A 22,366-nucleotide genomic window follows, 5' to 3' on the forward strand; every position below is an offset into this window, starting at 1 on the left:
GAAAGCATCACCTGGGACACACACAGACTAAGCATGAAGGCAGAAAAAGCATGGTGATCCATGTTTCTTATGAGGTTCAAAATATTTTGTGCAACAATGCGGCGAGTGTAATGAGAAATAGTCAGGCATTGTGAGTTTTGAGTAGGATTCGTATGTTTACCTCTGAAAAAGGGCTCGTCCGGGATTTGAACCCGGGACCTCTCGCACCCTAAGCGAGAATCATACCCCTAGACCAACGAGCCGAGGCACACAAGAGTCGCTTTTTGCACCGGCTCCGGGGGTTATTGGCAGCGAGTTAGTGAATGCTTCACCCAAAGCAAGCAACTGCACATGCTGCTCTCTTCTGCAATATGGTTGCTGTCTTTTCCATGGCCGTCATCGAACAAGAAATGAAAATGCCTCTATCCTTCAGGCATTTTGTTTGTTCTAGGTGTATGCTCTCGGTGAGGTCAATAAAACCATTTCTGCTCTCATGCCTTGCTTTCATGAAGTAGGCCCAACCTTCAGTACACAAGGACGTGCAAACGAATAGCGCAATCTATCGTCACTTCTCTTTTTGAGCTGTCACTGATGCCCCTGGAGCACAGTACGTCACGCTGGTGAGGGATAGACAGCTTCCATTATCTCAGCTTTCCTATAAGTTGAGAGAGTAAATGCAAACTGTGTGAAAAACAGAAAGCTGCTGTTTCTGCCCAGCCTCGAACCAGGGACCTTTCGCGTGTAAAGCGAACGTGATAACCACTACACTACAGAAACAGACACGCTTGCAGGAATCTTCTTGGCATGTAGTGGGCTGGAATGCACAGACCAAGGGCCAATGTCAATGAAGCTCAAAGTTGGACCCTCCTTACCCGATCTCTTTCTTTGGAAGAAAGGAACGAGGACCACTTTTATTCCAAAAGGCGATTTTAAAACCATACCTGAAACCACACTAGAAAAACACTTTGCATTTAATTTTCCTACACTGATGGTCCACCCCAGAAAAGCAGTTGCAAAGAAGTCCGGCACTGAAATTCTATACGCCAAAAGTGGGAAATAGCGTAGAGGGAAAGGAACTTTATCACCATACACGGCGTCTTATAGCATTGAAAAGAAGAAATGGCCCTATATAATAAGCAGCCTAAAAATAATTCCACAGCATGGGATCGTCCGGGATTTGAACCCGGGACCTCTCGCACCCGAAGCGCGAATCATACCCCTAGACCAACGAGCCTGATTCCCCAGTCAGCATTTTAAGCAATTTCTGATGCGTCTTTCAGAAACAAAGCAGGGCTATTTGGCTGCTCTCTCTCTATGTGAACCACACAATGTCATGTTTTCTCTCAAGGTGTTGTTTTTTTCACTCTTGCAAGGAAGGGATCAGTCGATATCCTAGCTGCCAGAGAGCAGAAAAAAGGCGCTGATGAGAACTGCTGGCACTTTCTGGCACTTGTACTCCTCTGCAAGTCCTGGACACTTGCCCCATAGACTTCCACCCCAGATGCAAGGGAGGGCCTGCCAATTCTTGCTCCTAAGACAGAGGCATTTGATTCTTGGATTCAAACACGCTCACTGAGCGCTCGATCAGGCGAGATCAGGCGAGATTTATATGAGTGGCTCGCAGGACTGAAACACTAACCTGGGAGCCCCAGGGTGGCTGAATTCCCAGGATGGCCATTTTTGGGCAAGTCACCTCCTTTCCTCCTGCCTCAATCTAGAATTGGCTGCAAATCACAAGATAGAGTTCAATGTCTGTGTGTACTGCCTACTCCCAGCTACCTCTCTGTCTTCCTTATGTAAATTAAAATTCGCAAGGGGGGACCAATGACAATCTGCTCCTCCCACATAACCAGGAAGCCCTGTTGAACATGTCTGCCTGTGTTGTTGCAGGGACAGTGCCTTCTCTGCCCAAAAGGTGGCAGGAGAGCCTCACAAAAAAGATGGGATCAACTGCTTAATGAGAAACCAGCACGGCAGTTTGTGTGATGGAGTGCAAATTTAACGGAAGGTGTGCCTGAGGTATCCCTTCCAGAAATACATGGAATTGTGATTGAGGGCCCAGCCTGATCGTTGGTGGATTTCTCGTCATATGTTACAGGTCCGTGCAAAGATTGTGGTGTGTGGGGAATGCACTGCAAAAAACAGGACGATTTAAGGGTGTAAAAGAAACCTGTCAGAAGTGGGATTTGAACCCACGCCTCCATGAGGAGACCAGAAGTCTCAGTTGCACTGAAGATCAAGCTCTCTTGAGTCTGGCGCCTTAGACCACTCGGCCATCCTGACAGCCCTGGGTGTGCACAGATCTGACTCTTCTGACTGCACCTGCCAATGTTTGCACTTACAACGTTCACAGCAATGTCACAAGTGTAAAGACCCCACAATTCAACATGGCATGACAAAAAAAAAGCTAGGCACAAGAGCGACCACTGATGGATGCGGATTACTTTGTTTCGTCTTGCAAAAGTAAAGGAAGTTTCCCACGGCTCGCTGGGTTCAAGGACCGCCTCTTCTTAAGCTTGCATTGAGATAATAAGGTTTTAGAGGGTGCACATAAAAGCAGCTCATGCACAGTGTTTCTGCCCGGTCTCGAACCGGGGACCTTTCGCGTGTTAGGCGAACGTGATGACCACTACACTACAGAAACTCACTTGTTGTGTTTTACTGTTAGAGCAAGGTTCCTCTCAAGGATTCTCTCTACTTCTATTCTGCTGTATCAGCAGCCACTCAGAAAGCGAGGAGCAAGTGTGAAAACTGCAGAGATATCAGCCAACATGCTTGCAATTAGACGTATTAAAAATTGACTTATGCAGGCATCGACAGACAAATATCTGATGCCTAAATGCCAGCAAGTACAGCTTGGGAAAGCATCACCTGGGACACACACAGACTAAGCATGAAGGCAGAAAAAGCATGGTGATCCATGTTTCTTATGAGGTTCAAAATATTTTGTGCAACAATGCGGCGAGTGTAATGAGAAATAGTCAGGCATTGTGAGTTTTGAGTAGGATTCGTATGTTTACCTCTGAAAAAGGGCTCGTCCGGGATTTGAACCCGGGACCTCTCGCACCCTAAGCGAGAATCATACCCCTAGACCAACGAGCCGAGGCACACAAGAGTCACCTTTCGCACCGGCTCCGGGGGTTATTGGCAGCGAGTTAGTGAATGCTTCACCCAAAGCAAGCAACTGCACATGTTGCTCTCTTCTGCAATATGGTTGCTGTCTTTTCCATGGCCGTCATCGAACAAGAAATGAAAATGCCTCTATCCTTCAGACATTTTGTTTGTTCTAGGTGTATGCTCTCGGTGAGGTCAATAAAACCATTTCTGCTCTCATGCCTTGCTTTCATGAAGTAGGCCCAACCTTCAGTACACAAGGACGTGCAAACGAATAGCGCAATCTATCGTCACTTCTCTTTTTGAGCTGTCACTGATGCCCCTGGAGCACAGTACGTCACGCTGGTGAGGGATAGACAGCTTCCATTATCTCAGCTTTCCTATAAGTTGAGAGAGTAAATGCAAACTGTGTGAAAAACAGAAAGCTGCTGTTTCTGCCCGGTCTCGAACCAGGGACCTTTCGCGAGTAAAGCGAATGTGATAACCACTACACTACAGAAACAGACACGCTTGCAGCAATCTTCTTGGCATGTAGTGGGCTGGAATGCACAGACCAAGGGTCAAAGTCAATGAAGCTCAAAGTTGGACCCTCCTTACCCGATCTCTTTCTTTGGAAGAAAGGAACGAGGACCACTTTTATTCCAAAAGGCGATTTTAAAACCATACCTGAAACCACACTAGAAAAACACTTTGCATTTAATTTTCCTACACTGATGGTCCACCCCAGAAAAGCAGTTGCAAAGAAGTCCGGCACTGAAATTCTATACGCCAAAAGTGGGAAATAGCGTAGAGGGAAAGGAACTTTATCACCATACACGGCGTCTTATAGCATTGAAAAGAAGAAATGGCCCTATATAATAAGCAGCCTAAAAATAATTCCACAGCATGGGCTCGTCCGGGATTTGAACCCGGGACCTCTCGCACCCGAAGCGCGAATCATACCCCTAGACCAACGAGCCTGATTGCCCAGTCAGCATTTTAAGCAATTTCTGATGCGTCTTTCAGAAACAAAGCAGGGCTATTTGGCTGCTCTCTCTCTATGTGAACCACACAAAGTCATGTTTTCTCTCAAGGTGTTGTTTTTTTCACTCTTGCAAGGAAGGGATCAGTCGATATCCTAGCTGCCAGAGAGCAGAAAAAAGGCGCTGATGAGAACTGCAGGCACTTTCTGGCACTTGTACTCCTCTGCAAGTCCTGGACACTTGCCCCATAGACTTCCACCCCAGATGCAAGGGAGGGCCTGCCAATTCTTGCTCCTAAGACAGAGGCATTTGATTCTTGGATTCAAACACGCTCACTCAGCGCTCGATCAGGCTCGATCAGGCGAGATTTATATGAGTGGCTCGCAGGACTGAAACACTAACCTGGGAGCCCCAGGGTGGCTGAATTCCCAGGATGGCCATTTTTGGGCAAGTCACCTCCTTTCCTCCTGCCTCAATCTAGAATTGGCTGCAAATCACAAGATAGAGTTCAATGTCCGTGTGTACTGCCTACTCCCAGCTACCTCTCTGTCTTCCTTATGTAAATTAAAATTCGCAAGTGGGGACCAATGACAATCTGCTCCTCCCACATAACCAGGAAGCCCTGTTGAACATGTCTGCCTGTGTTGTTGCAGGGACAGTGCCTTCTCCGCCCAAAAGGTGGCAGGAGAGCCTCACAACAAAGATGGGATCAACTGCTTAATGAGAAACCAGCACGGCAGTTTGTGTGATGGAGTGCAAATTTAACAGAAGGTGTGCCTGAGGTGTCCCTTCCAGGAATACATGGAATTGTGATTGAGGGCCCAGCCTGATCGTTGGTGGATTTCTCGTCATATGTTACAGGTCCGTGCAAAGATTGTGGTGTGTGGGGAATGCACTGCAAAAAACAGGACGATTTAAGGGTGTAAAAGAAACCTGTCAGAAGTGGGATTTGAACCCACGCCTCCATGAGGAGACCAGAAGTCTCAGTTGAACTGAAGATCAAGCTCTCTTGAGTCTGGCGCCTTAGACCACTCGGCCATCCTGACAGCCCTGGGTGTGCACAGATCTGACTCTTCTGACTGCACCTGCCAATGTTTGCACTTACAACGTTCACAGCAATGTCACAAGTGTAAAGACCCCACAATTCAACATGGCATGACAAAAAAAAAGCTAGGCACAAGAGCGACCACTGATGGATGCGGATTACTTTGTTTCGTCTTGCAAAAGTAAAGGAAGTTTCCCACGGCTCGCTGGGTTCAAGGACCGCCTCTTCTTAAGCTTGCATTGAGATAATAAGGTTTTAGAGGGTGCACATAAAAGCAGCTCATGCACAGTGTTTCTGCTCGGTCTCGAACCGGGGACCTTTCGCGTGTTAGGCGAACGTGATGACCACTACACTACAGAAACTCACTTGTTGTGTTTTACTGTTAGAGCAAGGTTCCTCTCAAGGATTCTCTCTACTTCTATTCTGCTGTATCAGCAGCCACTCAGAAAGCGAGGAGCAAGTGTGAAAACTGCAGAGATATCAGCCAACATGCTTGCAATTAGACGTATTAAAAATTGACTTATGCAGGCATCGACAGACAAATATCTGATGCCTAAATGCCAGCAAGTACAGCTTGGGAAAGCATCACCTGGGACACACACAGACTAAGCATGAAGGCAGAAAAAGCATGGTGATCCATGTTTCTTATGAGGTTCAAAATATTTTGTGCAACAATGCGGCGAGTGTAATGAGAAATAGTCAGGCATTGTGAGTTTTGAGTAGGATTCGTATGTTTACCTCTGAAAAAGGGGTCGTCCGGGATATGAACCCGGGACCTCTCGCACCCTAAGCGAGAATCATACCCCTAGACCAACGAGCCGAGGCACACAAGAGTCGCCTTTCGCACCGGCTCCGGGGGTTATTGGCAGTGAGTTAGTGAATGCTTCACCCAAAGCAAGCAACTGCACATGTTGCTCTCTTCTGCAATATGGTTGCTGTCTTTTCCATGGCCGTCATCGAACAAGAAATGAAAATGCCTCTATCCTTCAGACATTTTGTTTGTTCTAGGTGTATGCTCTCGGTGAGGTCAATAAAACCATTTCTGCTCTCATGCCTTGCTTTCATGAAGTAGGCCCAACCTTCAGTACACAAGGACGTGCAAACGAATAGCTCAAACTATCGTCACTTCTCTTTTTGAGCTGTCACTGATGCCCCTGGAGCACAGTACGTCACGCTGGTGAGGGATAGACAGCTTCCATTATCTCAGCTTTCCTATAAGTTGAGAGAGTAAATGCAAACTGTGTGAAAAACAGAAAGCTGCTGTTTCTGCCCGGTCTCGAACCAGGGACCTTTCGCGTGTAAAGCGAACGTGATAACCACTACACTACAGAAACAGACACGCTTGCAGGAATCTTCTTGACATGTAGTGGGCTGGAATGCACAGACCAAGGGCCAATGTCCATGAAGCTCAAAGTTGGACCCTCCTTACCCGATCTCTTTCTTTGGAAGAAAGGAACGAGGACCACTTTTATTCCAAAAGGCGATTTTAAAACCATACCTGAAACCACACTAGAAAAACACTTTGCATTTAATTTTCCTACACTGATGGTCCACCCCAGAAAAGCAGTTGCAAAGAAGTCCGGCACTTAAATTCTATACGCCAAAAGTGGGAAATAGCATAGAGGGAAAGGAACTTTCTCACCATACACGGCGTCTTATAGCATTGAAAAGAAGAAATGGCCCTATATAATAAGCAGCCTAAAAATAATTCCACAGCATGGGCTCGTCCGGGATTTGAACACGGGACCTCTCGCACCCGAAGCAAGAATCATACCCCTAGACCAACGAGCCTGATTCCCCAGTCGGCATTTTAAGCAATTTCTGATGCGTCTTTCAGAAACAAAGCAGGGCTATTTGGCTGCTCTCTCTCTATGTGAACCACACAAAGTCATGTTTTCTCTCAAGGTGTTGTTTTTTTCACTCTTGCAAGGAAGGGATCAGTCGATATCCTAGCTGCCAGAGAGCAGAAAAAAGGCGCTGATGAGAACTGCAGGCACTTTCTGGCACTTGTACTCCTCTGCAAGTCCTGGACACTTGCCCCATAGACTTCCACCCCAGATGCAAGGGAGGGCCTGCCAATTCTTGCTCCTAAGACAGAGGCATTTGATTCTTGGATTCAAACACGCTCACTGAGCGCTCGATCAGGCGAGATCAGGCGAGATTTATATGAGTGGCTCGCAGGACTGAAACACTAACCTGGGAGCCCCAGGGTGGCTGAATTCCCAGGATGGCCATTTTTGGGCAAGTCACCTCCTTTCCTCCTGCCTCAATCTAGAATTGGCTGCAAATCACAAGATAGAGTTCAATGTCCGTGTGTACTGCCTACTCCCAGCTACCTCTCTGTCTTCCTTATGTAAATTAAAATTCGCAAGTGGGGACCAATGACAATCAGCTCCTCCCACATAACCAGGAAGCCCTGTTGAACATGTCTGCCTGTGTTGTTGCAGGGACAGTGCCTTCTCCGCCCAAAAGGTGGCAGGAGAGCCTCACAACAAAGATGGGATCAACTGCTTAGTGAGAAACCAGCACGGCAGTTTGTGTGATGGAGTGCAAATTTAACAGAAGGTGTGCCTGAGGTGTCCCTTCCAGGAATACATGGAATTGTGATTGAGGGCCCAGCCTGATCGTTGGTGGATTTCTCGTCATATGTTACAGGTCCGTGCAAAGATTGTGGTGTGTGGGGAATGCACTGCAAAAAACAGGACGATTTAAGGGAGTAAAATAAACCTGTCAGAAGTGGGATTTGAACCCACACCTCCATGAGGAGACCAGAAGTCTCAGTTGCACTGAAGATCAAGCTCTCTTGAGTCTGGCGCCTTAGACCACTCGGCCATCCTGACAGCCCTGGGTGTGCACAGATCTGACTCTTCTGACTGCACCTGCCAATGTTTGCACTTACAACGTTCACAGCAATGTCACAAGTGTAAAGACCCCACAATACAACATGGCATGACAAAAAAAAAGCTAGGCACAAGAGCGACCACTGATGGATGCGGATTACTTTGTTTCGTCTTGCAAAAGTAAAGGAAGTTTCCCACGGCTCGCTGGGTTCAAGGACCGCCTCTTCTTAAGCTTGCATTGAGATAATAAGGTTTTAGAGAGTGCACATAAAAGCAGCTCATGCACAGTGTTTCTGCCCGGTCTCGAACCGGGGACCTTTCGCGTGTTAGGCGAACGTGATGACCACTACACTACAGAAACTCACTTGCTGTGTTTTACTGTTAGAGCAAGGTTCCTCTCAAGGATTCTCTCTACTTCTATTCTGCTGTATCAGCAGCCACTCAGAAAGCGAGGAGCAAGTGTGAAAACTGCAGAGATATCAGCCAACATGCTTGCAATTAGACGTATTAAAAATTGACTTATGCAGGCATCGACAGACAAATATCTGATGCCTAAATGCCAGCAAGTACAGCTTGGGAAAGCATCACCTGGGACACACACAGACTAAGCATGAAGGCAGAAAAAGCATGGTGATCCATGTTTCTTATGAGGTTCAAAATATTTTGTGCAACAATGCGGCGAGTGTAATGAGAAATAGTCAGGCATTGTGAGTTTTGAGTAGGATTCGTATGTTTACCTCTGAAAAAGGGCTCGTCCGGGATTTGAACCCGGGACCTCTCGCACCCTAAGCGAGAATCATACCCCTAGACCAATGAGCCGAGGCACACAAGAGTCGCTTTTCGCACCGGCTCCGGGGGTTATTGGCAGCGAGTTAGTGAATGCTTCACCCAAAGCAAGCAACTGCACATGCTGCTCTCTTCTGCAATATGGTTGCTGTCTTTTCCATGGCCGTCATCGAACAAGAAATGAAAATGCCTCTATCCTTCAGACATTTTGTTTGTTCTAGGTGTATGCTCTCGGTGAGGTCAATAAAACCATTTCTGCTCTCATGCCTTGCTTTCATGAAGTAGGCCCAACCTTCAGTACACAAGGACGTGCAAACGAATAGCGCAAACTATCGTCACTTCTCTTTTTGAGCTGTCACTGATGCCCCTGGAGCACAGTACATCACGCTGGTGAGGGATAGACAGCTTCCATTATCTCAGCTTTCCTATAAGTTGAGAGAGTAAATGCAAACTGTGTGAAAAACAGAAAGCTGCTGTTTCTGCCCTGTCTTGAACCAGGGACCTTTCGCGTGTAAAGCGAACGTGATAACCACTACACTACAGAAACAGACACGCTTGCAGGAATCTTCTTGGCATGTAGTGGGCTGGAATGCACAGACCAAGGGCCAATGTCCATGAAGCTCAAAGTTGGACCCTCCTTACCCGATCTCTTTCTTTGGAAGAAAGGAACGAGGACCACTTTTATTCCAAAAGGCGATTTTAAAACCATACCTGAAACCACACTAGAAAAACACTTTGCATTTAATTTTCCTACACTGATGGTCCACCCCAGAAAAGCAGTTGCAAAGAAGTCCGTCACTGAAATTCTATACGCCAAAAGTGGGAAATAGCGTAGAGGGAAAGGAACTTTATCACCATACACGGCGTCTTATAGCATTGAAAAGAAGAAATGGCCCTATATAATAAGCAGCCTAAAAATAATTCCACAGCATGGGCTTGTCCGGGATTTGAACCCGGGACCTCTCGCACCCGAAGCGAGAATCATAGCCCTAGACCAACGAGCCTGATTCCCCAGTCGGCATTTTAAGCAATTTCTGATGCGTATTTCAGAAACAAAGCAGGGCTATTTGGCTGCTCTCTCTCTATGTGAACCACACAAAGTCATGTTTTCTCTCAAGGTGTTGTTTTTTTCACTCTTGCAAGGAAGGGATCAGTCGATATCCTAGCTGCCAGAGAGCAGAAAAAAGGCGCTGATGAGAACTGCAGGCACTTTCTGGCACTTGTACTCCTCTGCAAGTCCTGGACACTTGCCCCATAGACTTCCACCCCAGATGCAAGGGAGGGCCTGCCAATTCTTGCTCCTAAGACAGAGGCATTTGATTCTTGGATTCAAACACGCTCACTCAGCGCTCGATCAGGCTCGATCAGGCGAGATTTATATGAGTGGCTCGCAGGACTGAAACACTAACCTGGGAGCCCCAGGGTGGCTGAATTCCCAGGATGGCCATTTTTGGGCAAGTCACCTCCTTTCCTCCTGCCTCAATCTAGAATTGGCTGCAAATCACAAGATAGAGTTCAATGTCCGTGTGTACTGCCTACTCCCAGCTACCTCTCTGTCTTCCTTATGTAAATTAAAATTCGCAAGTGGGGACCAATGACAATCTGCTCCTCCCACATAACCAGGAAGCCCTGTTGAACATGTCTGCCTGTGTTGTTGCAGGGACAGTGCCTTCTCCGCCCAAAAGGTGGCAGGAGAGCCTCACAACAAAGATGGGATCAACTGCTTAATGAGAAACCAGCACGGCAGTTTGTGTGATGGAGTGCAAATTTAACAGAAGGTGTGCCTGAGGTGTCCCTTCCAGGAATACATGGAATTGTGATTGAGGGCCCAGCCTGATCGTTGGTGGATTTCTCGTCATATGTTACAGGTCCGTGCAAAGATTGTGGTGTGTGGGGAATGCACTGCAAAAAACAGGACGATTTAACGGTGTAAAAGAAACCTGTCAGAAGTGGGATTTGAACCCACGCCTCCATGAGGAGACCAGAAGTCTCAGTTGCACTGAAGATCAAGCTCTCTTGAGTCTGGCGCCTTAGACCACTCGGCCATCCTGACAGCCCTGGGTGTGCACAGATCTGACTCTTCTGACTGCACCTGCCAATGTTTGCACTTACAACGTTCACAGCAATGTCACAAGTGTAAAGACCCCACAATACAACATGGCATGACAAAAAAAAAGCTAGGCACAAGAGCGACCACTGATGGATGCGGATTACTTTGTTTCGTCTTGCAAAAGTAAAGGAAGTTTCCCACGGGTCGCTGGGTTCAAGGACCGCCTCTTCTTAAGCTTGCATTGAGATAATAAGGTTTTAGAGGGTGCACATAAAAGCATCTCATGCACAGTGTTTCTGCCCGGTCTCGAACCGGGGACCTTTCGCGTGTTAGGCGAACGTGATGACCACTACACTACAGAAACTCACTTGCTGTGGTTTACTGTTAGAGCAAGGTTCCTCTCAAGGATTCTCTCTACTTCTATTCTGCTGTATCAGCAGCCACTCAGAAAGCGAGGAGCAAGTGTGAAAACTGCAGAGATATCAGCCAACATGCTTGCAATTAGACGTATTAAAAATTGACTTATGCAGGCATCGACAGACAAATATCTGATGCCTAAATGCCAGCAAGTACAGCTTGGGAAAGCATCACCTGGGACACACACAGACTAAGCATGAAGGCAGAAAAAGCATGGTGATCCATGTTTCTTATGAGGTTCAAAATATTTTGTGCAACAATGCGGCGAGTGTAATGAGAAATAGTCAGGCATTGTGAGTTTTGAGTAGGATTCGTATGTTTACCTCTGAAAAAGGGCTCGTCCGGGATTTGAACCCGGGACCTCTCGCACCCTAAGCGAGAATCATACCCCTAGACCAACGAGCCGAGGCACACAAGAGTCGCTTTTTGCACCGGCTCCGGGGGTTATTGGCAGCGAGTTAGTGAATGCTTCACCCAAAGCAAGCAACTGCACATGCTGCTCTCTTCTGCAATATGGTTGCTGTCTTTTCCATGGCCGTCATCGAACAAGAAATGAAAATGCCTCTATCCTTCAGGCATTTTGTTTGTTCTAGGTGTATGCTCTCGGTGAGGTCAATAAAACCATTTCTGCTCTCATGCCTTGCTTTCATGAAGTAGGCCCAACCTTCAGTACACAAGGACGTGCAAACGAATAGCGCAATCTATCGTCACTTCTCTTTTTGAGCTGTCACTGATGCCCCTGGAGCACAGTACGTCACGCTGGTGAGGGATAGACAGCTTCCATTATCTCAGCTTTCCTATAAGTTGAGAGAGTAAATGCAAACTGTGTGAAAAACAGAAAGCTGCTGTTTCTGCCCAGCCTCGAACCAGGGACCTTTCGCGTGTAAAGCGAACGTGATAACCACTACACTACAGAAACAGACACGCTTGCAGGAATCTTCTTGGCATGTAGTGGGCTGGAATGCACAGACCAAGGGCCAATGTCAATGAAGCTCAAAGTTGGACCCTCCTTACCCGATCTCTTTCTTTGGAAGAAAGGAACGAGGACCACTTTTATTCCAAAAGGCGATTTTAAAACCATACCTGAAACCACACTAGAAAAACACTTTGCATTTAATTTTCCTACACTGATGGTCCACCCCAGAAAAGCAGTTGCAAAGAAGTCCGGCACTGAAATTCTATACGCCAAAAGTGGGAAATAGCGTAGAGGGAAAGGAACTTTATCACCATACACGGCGTCTTATAGCATTGAAAAGAAGAAATGGCCCTATATAATAAGCAGCCTAAAAATAATTCCACAGCATGGGATCGTCCGGGATTTGAACCCGGGACCTCTCGCACCCGAAGCGCGAATCATACCCCTAGACCAACGAGCCTGATTCCCCAGTCAGCATTTTAAGCAATTTCTGATGCGTCTTTCAGAAACAAAGCAGGGCTATTTGGCTGCTCTCTCTCTATGTGAACCACACAATGTCATGTTTTCTCTCAAGGTGTTGTTTTTTTCACTCTTGCAAGGAAGGGATCAGTCGATATCCTAGCTGCCAGAGAGCAGAAAAAAGGCGCTGATGAGAACTGCTGGCACTTTCTGGCACTTGTACTCCTCTGCAAGTCCTGGACACTTGCCCCATAGACTTCCACCCCAGATGCAAGGGAGGGCCTGCCAATTCTTGCTCCTAAGAGAGAGGCATTTGATTCTTGGATTCAAACACGCTCACTCAGCGCTCGATCAGGCTCGATCAGGCGAGATTTATATGAGTGGCTCGCAGGACTGAAACACTAACCTGGGAGCCCCAGGGTGGCTGAATTCCCAGGATGGCCATTTTTGGGCAAGTCACCTCCTTTCCTCCTGCCTCAATCTAGAATTGGCTGCAAATCACAAGATAGAGTTCAATGTCCGTGTGTACTGCCTACTCCCAGCTACCTCTCTGTCTTCCTTATGTAAATTAAAATTCGCAAGGGGGGACCAATGACAATCTGCTCCTCCCACATAACCAGGAAGCCCTGTTGAACATGTCTGCCTGTGTTGTTGCAGGGACAGTGCCTTCTCCGCCCAAAAGGTGGCAGGAGAGCCTCACAACAAAGATGGGATCAACTGCTTAATGAGAAACCAGCACGGCAGTTTGTGTGATGGAGTGCAAATTTAACGGAAGGTGTGCCTGAGGTATCCCTTCCAGAAATACATGGAATTGTGATTGAGGGCCCAGCCTGATCGTTGGTGGATTTCTCGTCATATGTTACAGGTCCGTGCAAAGATTGTGGTGTGTGGGGAATGCACTGCAAAAAACAGGACGATTTAAGGGTGTAAAAGAAACCTGTCAGAAGTGGGATTTAAACCCACGCCTCCATGAGGAGACCAGAAGTCTCAGTTGCACTGAAGATCAAGCTCTCTTGAGTCTGGCGCCTTAGACCACTCGGCCATCCTGACAGCCCTGGGTGTGCACAGATCTGACTCTTCTGACTGCACCTGCCAATGTTTGCACTTACAACGTTCACAGCAATGTCACAAGTGTAAAGACCCCACAATACAACATGGCATGACAAAAAAAAAGCTAGGCACAAGAGCGACCACTGATGGATGCGGATTACTTTGTTTCGTCTTGCAAAAGTAAAGGAAGTTTCCCACGGCTCGCTGGGTTCAAGGACCGCCTCTTCTTAAGCTTGCATTGAGATAATAAGGTTTTAGAGGGTGCACATAAAAGCATCTCATGCACAGTGTTTCTGCCCGGTCTCGAACCGGGGACCTTTCGCGTGTTAGGCGAACGTGATGACCACTACACTACAGAAACTCACTTGTTGTGTTTTACTGTTAGAGCAAGGTTCCTCTCAAGGATTCTCTCTACTTCTATTCTGCTGAATCAGCAGCCACTCAGAAAGCGAGGAGCAAGTGTGAAAACTGCAGAGATATCAGCCAACATGCTTGCAATTAGACGTATTAAAAATTGACTTATGCAGGCATCGACAGACAAATATCTGATGCCTAAATGCCAGCAAGTACAGCTTGGGAAAGCATCACCTGGGACACACACAGACTAAGCATGAAGGCAGAAAAAGCATGGTGATCCATGTTTCTTATGAGGTTCAAAATATTTTGTGCAACAATGCGGCGAGTGTAATGAGAAATAGTCAGGCATTGTGAGTTTTGAGTAGGATTCGTATATTTACCTCTGAAAAAGGGCTCGTCCGGGATTTGAACCCGGGACCTCTCGCACCCTAAGCGAGAATCATACCCCTAGACCAACGAGCCGAGGCACACAAGAGTCGCCTTTCGCACCGGCTCCGGGGGTTATTGGCAGCGAGTTAGTGAATGCTTCACCCAAAGCAAGCAACTGCACATGTTGCTCTCTTCTGCAATATGGTTGCTGTCTTTTCCATGGCCGTAATCGAACAAGAAATGAAAATGCCTCTATCCTTCAGACAGTTTGTTTGTTCTAGGTGTATGCTCTCGGTGAGGTCAATAAAACCATTTCTGCTCTCATGCCTTGCTTTCATGAAGTAGGCCCAACCTTCAGTACACAAGGACGTGCAAACGAATAGCGCAAACTATCGTCACTTCTCTTTTTGAGCTGTCACTGATGCCCCTGGAGCACAGTACGTCACGCTGGTGAGGGATAGACAGCTTCCATTATCTCAGCTTTCCTATAAGTTGAGAGAGTAAATGCAAACTGTGTGAAAAACAGAAAGCTGCTGTTTCTGCCCGGTCTCGAACAAGGGACCTTTCGCGTGTAAAGCGAACGTGATAACCACTACACTACAGAAACAGACACGCTTGCAGGAATCTTCTTGGCATGTAGTGGGCTGGAATGCACAGACCAAGGGCCAATGTCCATGAAGCTCAAAGTTGGACCCTCCTTACCCGATCTCTTTCTTTGGAAGAAAGGAACGAGGACCACTTTTATTCCAAAAGGCGATTTTAAAACCATACCTGAAACCACACTAGAAAAACACTTTGCATTTAATTTTCCTACACTGATGGTCCACCCCAGAAAAGCCGTTGCAAAGAAGTCCGGCACTGAAATTCTATACGCCAAAAGTGGGAAATAGCATAGAGGGAAAGGAACTTTCTCACCATACACGGCGTCTTATAGCATTGAAAAGAAGAAATGGCCCTATATAATAAGCAGCCTAAAAATAATTCCACAGCATGGGCTCGTCCGGGATTTGAACCCGGGACCTCTCGCACCCGAAGCGAGAATCATACCCCTAGACCAACGAGCCTGATTCCCCAGTTGGCATTTTAATCAATTTCTGATGCGTCTTTCAGAAACAAAGCAGGGCTATTTGGCTGCTCTCTCTCTATGTGAACCACACAAAGTCATGTTTTCTCTCAAGGTGTTGTTTTTTTCACTCTTGCAAGGAAGGGATCAGTCGATATCCTAGCTGCCAGAGAGCAGAAAAAAGGCGCTGATGAGAACTGCAGGCACTTTCTGGCACTTGTACTCCTCTGCAAGTCCTGGACACTTGCCCCATAGACTTCCACCCCAGATGCAAGGGAGGGCCTGCCAATTCTTGCTCCTAAGACAGAGGCATTTGATTCTTGGATTCAAACACGCTCACTCAGCGCTCGATCAGGCTCGATCAGGCGAGATTTATATGAGTGGCTCGCAGGACTGAAACACTAACCTGGGAGCCCCAGGGTGGCTGAATTCCCAGGATGGCCATTTTTGGGCAAGTCACCTCCTTTCCTCCTGCCTCAATCTAGAATTGGCTGCAAATCACAAGATAGAGTTCAATGTCCGTGTGTACTGCCTACTCCCAGCTACCTCTCTGTCTTCCTTATGTAAATTAAAATTCGCAAGGGGGGACCAATGACAATCTGCTCCTCCCACATAACCAGGAAGCCCTGTTGAACATGTCTGCCTGTGTTGTTGCAGGGACAGTGCCTTCTCCGCCCAAAAGGTGGCAGGAGAGCCTCACAACAAAGATGGGATCAACTGCTTAATGAGAAACCAGCACGGCAGTTTGTGTGATGGAGTGCAAATTTAACGGAAGGTGTGCCTGAGGTATCCCTTCCAGAAATACATGGAATTGTGATTGAGGGCCCAGCCTGATCGTTGGTGGATTTCTCGTCATATGTTACAGGTCCGTGCAAAGATTGTGGTGTGTGGGGAATGCACTGCAAAAAACAGGACGATTTAAGGGTGTAAAAGAAACCTGTCAGAAGTGGGATTTGAACCCACGCCTCGATGAGAAAACCAGAAGTCTCAGTTGCACTGAAGATCAAGCTCTCTTAAGTCTGGCGTCTTAGACCACTCGGCCATCCTGACAGCCCTGGGTGTGCACAGATCTGACTCTTCTGACTGCACCTGCCAATGTTTGCACTTACAACGTTCACAGCAATGTCACAAGTGTAAAGACCCACAATACAACATGGCATGACAAAAAAAAAGCTAGGCACAAGAGCGACCACTGATGGATGCGGATTACTTTGTTTCGTCTTGCAAAAGTAAAGGAAGTTTCCCACGGCTCGCTGGGTTCAAGGACCGCCTCTTCTTAAGCTTGCATTGAGATAATAAGGTTTTAGAGGGTGCACATAAAAGCAGCTCATGCACAGTGTTTCTGCCCTGTCTTGAACCGGGGACCTTTCGCGTGTTAGGCGAACGTGATGACCACTACACTACAGAAACTCACTTGTTGTGTTTTACTGTTAGAGCAAGGTTCCTCTCAAGGATTCTCTCTACTTCTATTCTGCTGTATCAGCAGCCACTCAGAAAGCGAGGAGCAAGTGTGAAAACTGCAGAGATATCAGCCAACATGCTTGCAATTAGATGTATTAAAAATTGACTTATGCAGGCATCGACAGACACATATCTGATGCCTAACTGCCAGCAAGTACAGCTTGGGAAAGCATCACCTGGGACACACACAGACTAAGCATGAAGGCAGAAAAAGCATGGTGATCCATGTTTCTTATGAGGTTCAAAATATTTTGTGCAACAATGCGGCGAGTGTAATGAGAAATAGTCAGGCATTGTGAGTTTTGAGTAGGATTCGTATGTTTACCTCTGAAAAAGGGCTCGTCTGGGATTTGAACCCGGGACCTCTCGCACCCTAAGCGAGAATCATACCCCTAGACCAACGAGCCGAGGCACTCAAGAGTCGCCTTTCGCACCGGCTCCGGGGGTTATTGGCAGCGAGTTAGTGAATGCTTCACCCAAAGCAAGCAACTGCACATGTTGCTCTCTTCTGCAATATGGTTGCTGTCTTTTCCATGGCCGTCATCGAACAAGAAATGAAAATGCCTCTATCCTTTAGACATTTTGTTTGTTCTAGGTGTATGCTCTCGGTGAGGTCAATAAAACCATTTCTGCTCTCATGCCTTGCTTTCATGAAGTAGGCCCAACCTTCAGTACACAAGGACGTGCAAACGAATAGCGCAAACTATCGTCACTTCTCTTTTTGAGCTGTCACTGATGCCCCTGGAGCACAGTACGTCACGCTGGTGAGGGATAGACAGCTTCCATTATCTCAGCTTTCCTATAAGTTGAGAGAGTAAATGCAAACTGTGTGAAAAACAGAAAGCTGCTGTTTCTGCCCGGTCTCGAACCAGGGACCTTTCGCGTGTAAAGCGAACGTGATAACCACTACACTACAGAAACAGACACGCTTGCAGGAATCTTCTTGGCATGTAGTGGGCTGGAATGCACAGACCAAGGGCCAATGTCCATGAAGCTCAAAGTTGTACCCTCCTTACCCGATCTCTTTCTTTGGAAGAAAGGAACGAGGACCACTTTTATTCCAAAAGGCGATTTTAAAACCATACCTGAAACCACACTAGAAAAACAATTTGCATTTAATTTTCCTACACTGATGGTCCACCCCAGAAAAGCAGTTGCAAAGAAGTCCGGCACTGAAATTCTATACGCCAAAAGTGGGAAATAGCATAGAGGGAAAGGAACTTTCTCACCATACACGGCGTCTTATAGCATTGAAAAGAAGAAATGGCCCTATATAATAAGCAGCCTAAAAATAATTCCACAGCATGGGCTCGTCCGGGATTTGAACCCGGGACCTCTCGCACCCGAAGCGAGAATCATACCCCTAGACCAACGAGCCTGATTCACCAGTCGGCATTTTAAGCAATTTCTGATGCGTCTTTCAGAAACAAAGCAGGGCTATTTGGCTGCTCTCTCTCTATGTGAACCACACAAAGTCATGTTTTCTCTCAAGGTGTTGTTTTTTTCACTCTTGCAAGGAAGGGATCAGTCGATATCCTAGCTGCCAGAGAGCAGAAAAAAGGCGCTGATGAGAACTGCAGGCACTTTCTGGCACTTGTACTCCTCTGCAAGTCCTGGACACTTGCCCCATAGACTTCCACCCCAGATGCAAGGGAGGGCCTGCCAATTCTTGCTCCTAAGACAGAGGCATTTGATTCTTGGATTCAAACACGCTCACTCAGCGCTCGATCAGGCTCGATCAGGCGAGATTTATATGAGTGGCTCGCAGGACTGAAACACTAACCTGGGAGCCCCAGGGTGGCTGAATTCCCAGGATGGCCATTTTTGGGCAAGTCACCTCCTTTCCTCCTGCCTCAATCTAGAATTGGCTGCAAATCACAAGATAGAGTTCAATGTCCGTGTGTACTGCCTACTCCCAGCTACCTCTCTGTCTTCCTTATGTAAATTAAAATTCGCAAGGGGGGACCAATGACAATCTGCTCCTCCCACATAACCAGGAAGCCCTGTGGAACATGTCTGCCTGTGTTGTTGCAGGGACAGTGCCTTCTCCGCCCAAAAGGTGGCAGGAGAGCCTCACAACAAAGATGGGATCAACTGCTTAATGAGAAACCAGCACGGCAGTTTGTGTGATGGAGTGCAAATTTAACGGAAGGTGTGCCTGAGGTATCCCTTCCAGAAATACATGGAATTGTGATTGAGGGCCCAGCCTGATCGTTGGTGGATTTCTCGTCATATGTTACAGGTCCGTGCAAAGATTGTGGTGTGTGGGGAATGCACTGCAAAAAACAGGACGATTTAAGGGTGTAAAAGAAACCTGTCAGAAGTGGGATTTGAACCCACGCCTCCATGAGGAGACCAGAAGTCTCAGTTGCACTGAAGATCAAGCTCTCTTGAGTCTGGCGCCTTAGACCACTCGGCCATCCTGACAGCCCTGGGTGTGCACAGATCTGACTCTTCTGACTGCACCTGCCAATGTTTGCACTTACAACGTTCACAGCAATGTCACAAGTGTAAAGACCCCACAATACAACATGGCATGACAAAAAAAAAGCTAGGCACAAGAGCGACCACTGATGGATGCGGATTACTTTGTTTCGTCTTGCAAAAGTAAAGGAAGTTTCCCACGGCTCGCTGGGTTCAAGGACCGCCTCTTCTTAAGCTTGCATTGAGATAATAAGGTTTTAGAGGGTGCACATAAAAGCAGCGCATGCACAGTGTTACGGCCCAGTCTTGAACCGGGGACCTTTCGCGTGTTAGGCGAACGTGATGACCACTACACTACAGAAACTCACTTGTTGTGTTTTACTGTTAGAGCAAGGTTCCTCTCAAGGATTCTCTCTACTTCTATTCTGCTGTATCAGCAGCCACTCAGAAAGCGAGGAGCAAGTGTGAAAACTGCAGAGATATCAGCCAACATGCTTGCAATTAGACGTATTAAAAATTGACTTATGCAGGCATCGACAGACAAATATCTGATGCCTAAATGCCAGCAAGTACAGCTTGGGAAAGCATCACCTGGGACACACACAGACTAAGCATGAAGGCAGAAAAAGCATGGTGATCCATGTTTCTTATGAGGTTCAAAATATTTTGTGCAACAATGCGGCGAGTGTAATGAGAAATAGTCAGGCATTGTGAGTTTTGAGTAGGATTCGTATGTTTACCTCTGAAAAAGGGCTCGTCCGGGATTTGAACCCGGGACCTCTCGCACCCTAAGCGAGAATCATACCCCTAGACCAACGAGCCGAGGCACACAAGAGTCGCCTTTCGCACCGGCTCCGGGGGTTATTGGCAGCGAGTTAGTGAATGCTTCACCCAAAGCAAGCAACTGCACATGTTGTTCTCTTCTGCAATATGGTTGCTGTCTTTTCCATGGCCGTCATCGAACAAGAAATGAAAATGCCTCTATCCTTCAGACATTTTGTTTGTTCTAGGTGTATGCTCTCGGTGAGGTCAATAAAACCATTTCTGCTCTCATGCCTTGCTTTCATGAAGTAGGCCCAACCTTCAGTACACAAGGACGTGCAAACGAATAGCGCAAACTATCGTCACTTCTCTTTTTGAGCTGTCACTGATGCCCCTGGAGCACAGTACGTCACGCTGGTGAGGGATAGACAGCTTCCATTATCTCAGCTTTCCTATAAGTTGAGAGAGTAAATGCAAACTGTGTGAAAAACAGAAAGCTGCTGTTTCTGCCCGTTCTCGAACCAGGGACCTTTCGCGTGTAAAGCAAACGTGATAACCACTACACTACAGAAACAGACACGCTTGCAGGAATCTTCTTGGCATGTAGTGGGCTGGAATGCACAGACCAAGGGCCAATTTCCATGAAGCTCAAAGTTGGACCCTCCTTACCCGATCTCTTTCTTTGGAAGAAAGGAACGAGGACCACTTTTATTCCAAAAGGCGATTTTAAAACCATACCTGAAACCACACTAGAAAAACACTTTGCATTTAATTTTCCTACACTGATGGTCCACCCCAGAAAAGCAGTTGCAAAGAAGTCCGGCACTGAAATTCTATACGCCAAAAGTGGGAAATAGCATAGAGGGAAAGGAACTTTCTCACCATACACGGCGTCTTATAGCATTGAAAAGAAGAAATGGCCCTATATAATAAGCAGCCTAAAAATAATTCCACAGCATGGGCTCGTCCGGGATTTGAACCCGGGACCTCTCGCACCCGAAGCGAGAATCATACCCCTAGACCAACGAGCCTGATTCCCCAGTCGGCATTTTAAGCAATTTCTGATGCGTCTTTCAGAAACAAAGCAGGGCTATTTGGCTGCTCTCTCTCTATGTGAACCACACAAAGTCATGTTTTCTCTCAAGGTGTTGTTTTTTTCACTCTTGCAAGGAAGGGATCAGTCGATATCCTAGCTGCCAGAGAGCAGAAAAAAGGCGCTGATGAGAACTGAAGGCACTTTCTGGCACTTGTACTCCTCTGCAAGTCCTGGACACTTGCCCCATAGACTTCCACCCCAGATGCAAGGGAGGGCCTGCCAATTCTTGCTCCTAAGACAGAGGCATTTGATTCTTGGATTCAAACACGCTCACTCAGCGTTCGATCAGGCGAGATTTATATGAGTGGCTCGCAGGACTGAAACACTAACCTGGGAGCCCCAGGGTGGCTGAATTCCCAGGATGGCCATTTTTGGGCAAGTCACCTCCTTTCCTCCTGCCTCAATCTAGAATTGGCTGCAAATCACAAGATAGAGTTCAATGTCCGTGTGTACTGCCTACTCCCAGCTACCTCTCTGTCTACCTTATGTAAATTAAAATTCGCAAGGGGGGACCAATGACAATCTGCTCCTCCCACATAACCAGGAAGCCCTGTTGAACATGTCTGCCTGTGTTGTTGCAGGGACAGTGCCTTCTCCGCCCAAAAGGTGGCAGGAGAGCCTCACAACAAAGATGGGATCAACTGCTTAATGAGAAACCAGCACGGCAGTTTGTGTGATGGAGTGCAAATTTAACAGAAGGTGTGCCTGAGGTATCCCTTCCAGAAATACATGGAATTGTGATTGAGGGCCCAGCCTGATCGTTGGTGGATTTCTCGTCATATGTTACAGGTCCGTGCAAAGATTGTGGTGTGTGGGGAATGCACTGCAAAAAACAGGACGATTTAAGGGTGTAAAAGAAACCTGTCAGAAGTGGGATTTGAACCCACGCCTCCATGAGGAGACCAGAAGTCTCAGTTGCATTGAAGATCAAGCTCTCTTGAGTCTGGCGCCTTAGACCACTCGGCCATCCTGACAGCCCTGGGTGTGCACAGATCTGACTCTTCTGACTGCACCTGCCAATGTTTGCACTTACAACGTTCACAGCAATGTCACAAGTGTAAAGACCCCACAATACAACATGGCATGACAAAAAAAAAGCTAGGCACAAGAGCGACCACTGATGGATGCGGATTACTTTGTTTCGTCTTGCAAAAGTAAAGGAAGTTTCCCACGGCTCGCTGGGTTCAAGGACCGCCTCTTCTTAAGCTTGCATTGA

At 47.1% G+C, this 22,366-nt stretch overlaps 19 non-coding genes across 19 annotated transcripts; all 19 read right to left on the reverse strand.

The window, feature by feature from the left end:
- Positions 1-170: 170 nt before the first annotated feature.
- TRNAP-AGG (transfer RNA proline (anticodon AGG)) lies at positions 171-242 on the reverse strand. Its single transcript has one exon. It is a non-coding gene; the product is annotated as a tRNA-Pro (tRNA).
- A 1,908-nt stretch (positions 243-2,150) lies between these two features.
- On the reverse strand, positions 2,151-2,262 carry TRNAL-CAA (transfer RNA leucine (anticodon CAA)). The gene is made up of 2 exons: positions 2,225-2,262; positions 2,151-2,196 (listed from the first exon to the last, which is right to left on the reverse strand). It is a non-coding gene; the product is annotated as a tRNA-Leu (tRNA).
- Positions 2,263-2,550: 288 nt separating this feature from the next.
- On the reverse strand, positions 2,551-2,623 carry TRNAV-AAC (transfer RNA valine (anticodon AAC)). Its single transcript has one exon. It is a non-coding gene; the product is annotated as a tRNA-Val (tRNA).
- A 386-nt stretch (positions 2,624-3,009) lies between these two features.
- Positions 3,010-3,081, reverse strand: TRNAP-AGG (transfer RNA proline (anticodon AGG)). Its single transcript has one exon. It is a non-coding gene; the product is annotated as a tRNA-Pro (tRNA).
- Positions 3,082-4,989: 1,908 nt separating this feature from the next.
- On the reverse strand, positions 4,990-5,101 carry TRNAL-CAA (transfer RNA leucine (anticodon CAA)). Its single transcript has 2 exons — positions 5,064-5,101; positions 4,990-5,035 (listed from the first exon to the last, which is right to left on the reverse strand). It is a non-coding gene; the product is annotated as a tRNA-Leu (tRNA).
- Positions 5,102-6,361: 1,260 nt separating this feature from the next.
- Positions 6,362-6,434, reverse strand: TRNAV-UAC (transfer RNA valine (anticodon UAC)). The gene has a single exon. It is a non-coding gene; the product is annotated as a tRNA-Val (tRNA).
- Positions 6,435-8,228: 1,794 nt separating this feature from the next.
- On the reverse strand, positions 8,229-8,301 carry TRNAV-AAC (transfer RNA valine (anticodon AAC)). The gene has a single exon. It is a non-coding gene; the product is annotated as a tRNA-Val (tRNA).
- Positions 8,302-10,667: 2,366 nt separating this feature from the next.
- Positions 10,668-10,779, reverse strand: TRNAL-CAA (transfer RNA leucine (anticodon CAA)). Its single transcript has 2 exons — positions 10,742-10,779; positions 10,668-10,713 (listed from the first exon to the last, which is right to left on the reverse strand). It is a non-coding gene; the product is annotated as a tRNA-Leu (tRNA).
- A 288-nt stretch (positions 10,780-11,067) lies between these two features.
- On the reverse strand, positions 11,068-11,140 carry TRNAV-AAC (transfer RNA valine (anticodon AAC)). Its single transcript has one exon. It is a non-coding gene; the product is annotated as a tRNA-Val (tRNA).
- Positions 11,141-11,526: 386 nt separating this feature from the next.
- TRNAP-AGG (transfer RNA proline (anticodon AGG)) lies at positions 11,527-11,598 on the reverse strand. The gene has a single exon. It is a non-coding gene; the product is annotated as a tRNA-Pro (tRNA).
- A 2,308-nt stretch (positions 11,599-13,906) lies between these two features.
- TRNAV-AAC (transfer RNA valine (anticodon AAC)) lies at positions 13,907-13,979 on the reverse strand. The gene has a single exon. It is a non-coding gene; the product is annotated as a tRNA-Val (tRNA).
- A 386-nt stretch (positions 13,980-14,365) lies between these two features.
- TRNAP-AGG (transfer RNA proline (anticodon AGG)) lies at positions 14,366-14,437 on the reverse strand. The gene has a single exon. It is a non-coding gene; the product is annotated as a tRNA-Pro (tRNA).
- An 899-nt stretch (positions 14,438-15,336) lies between these two features.
- Positions 15,337-15,408, reverse strand: TRNAP-CGG (transfer RNA proline (anticodon CGG)). The gene has a single exon. It is a non-coding gene; the product is annotated as a tRNA-Pro (tRNA).
- A 2,308-nt stretch (positions 15,409-17,716) lies between these two features.
- TRNAV-UAC (transfer RNA valine (anticodon UAC)) lies at positions 17,717-17,789 on the reverse strand. The gene has a single exon. It is a non-coding gene; the product is annotated as a tRNA-Val (tRNA).
- A 385-nt stretch (positions 17,790-18,174) lies between these two features.
- TRNAP-CGG (transfer RNA proline (anticodon CGG)) lies at positions 18,175-18,246 on the reverse strand. Its single transcript has one exon. It is a non-coding gene; the product is annotated as a tRNA-Pro (tRNA).
- A 937-nt stretch (positions 18,247-19,183) lies between these two features.
- TRNAL-CAA (transfer RNA leucine (anticodon CAA)) lies at positions 19,184-19,295 on the reverse strand. Its single transcript has 2 exons — positions 19,258-19,295; positions 19,184-19,229 (listed from the first exon to the last, which is right to left on the reverse strand). It is a non-coding gene; the product is annotated as a tRNA-Leu (tRNA).
- Positions 19,296-20,042: 747 nt separating this feature from the next.
- Positions 20,043-20,114, reverse strand: TRNAP-AGG (transfer RNA proline (anticodon AGG)). Its single transcript has one exon. It is a non-coding gene; the product is annotated as a tRNA-Pro (tRNA).
- Positions 20,115-21,013: 899 nt separating this feature from the next.
- On the reverse strand, positions 21,014-21,085 carry TRNAP-CGG (transfer RNA proline (anticodon CGG)). Its single transcript has one exon. It is a non-coding gene; the product is annotated as a tRNA-Pro (tRNA).
- Positions 21,086-22,012: 927 nt separating this feature from the next.
- TRNAL-CAA (transfer RNA leucine (anticodon CAA)) lies at positions 22,013-22,124 on the reverse strand. Its single transcript has 2 exons — positions 22,087-22,124; positions 22,013-22,058 (listed from the first exon to the last, which is right to left on the reverse strand). It is a non-coding gene; the product is annotated as a tRNA-Leu (tRNA).
- Between the last annotated feature and the right edge of the window lie 242 nt (positions 22,125-22,366).

The sequence above is a fragment of the Triturus cristatus genome, chromosome 10, assembly GCF_964204655.1.
Source record: "Triturus cristatus chromosome 10, aTriCri1.1, whole genome shotgun sequence".
NCBI lineage: Eukaryota > Metazoa > Chordata > Amphibia > Caudata > Salamandridae > Triturus > Triturus cristatus.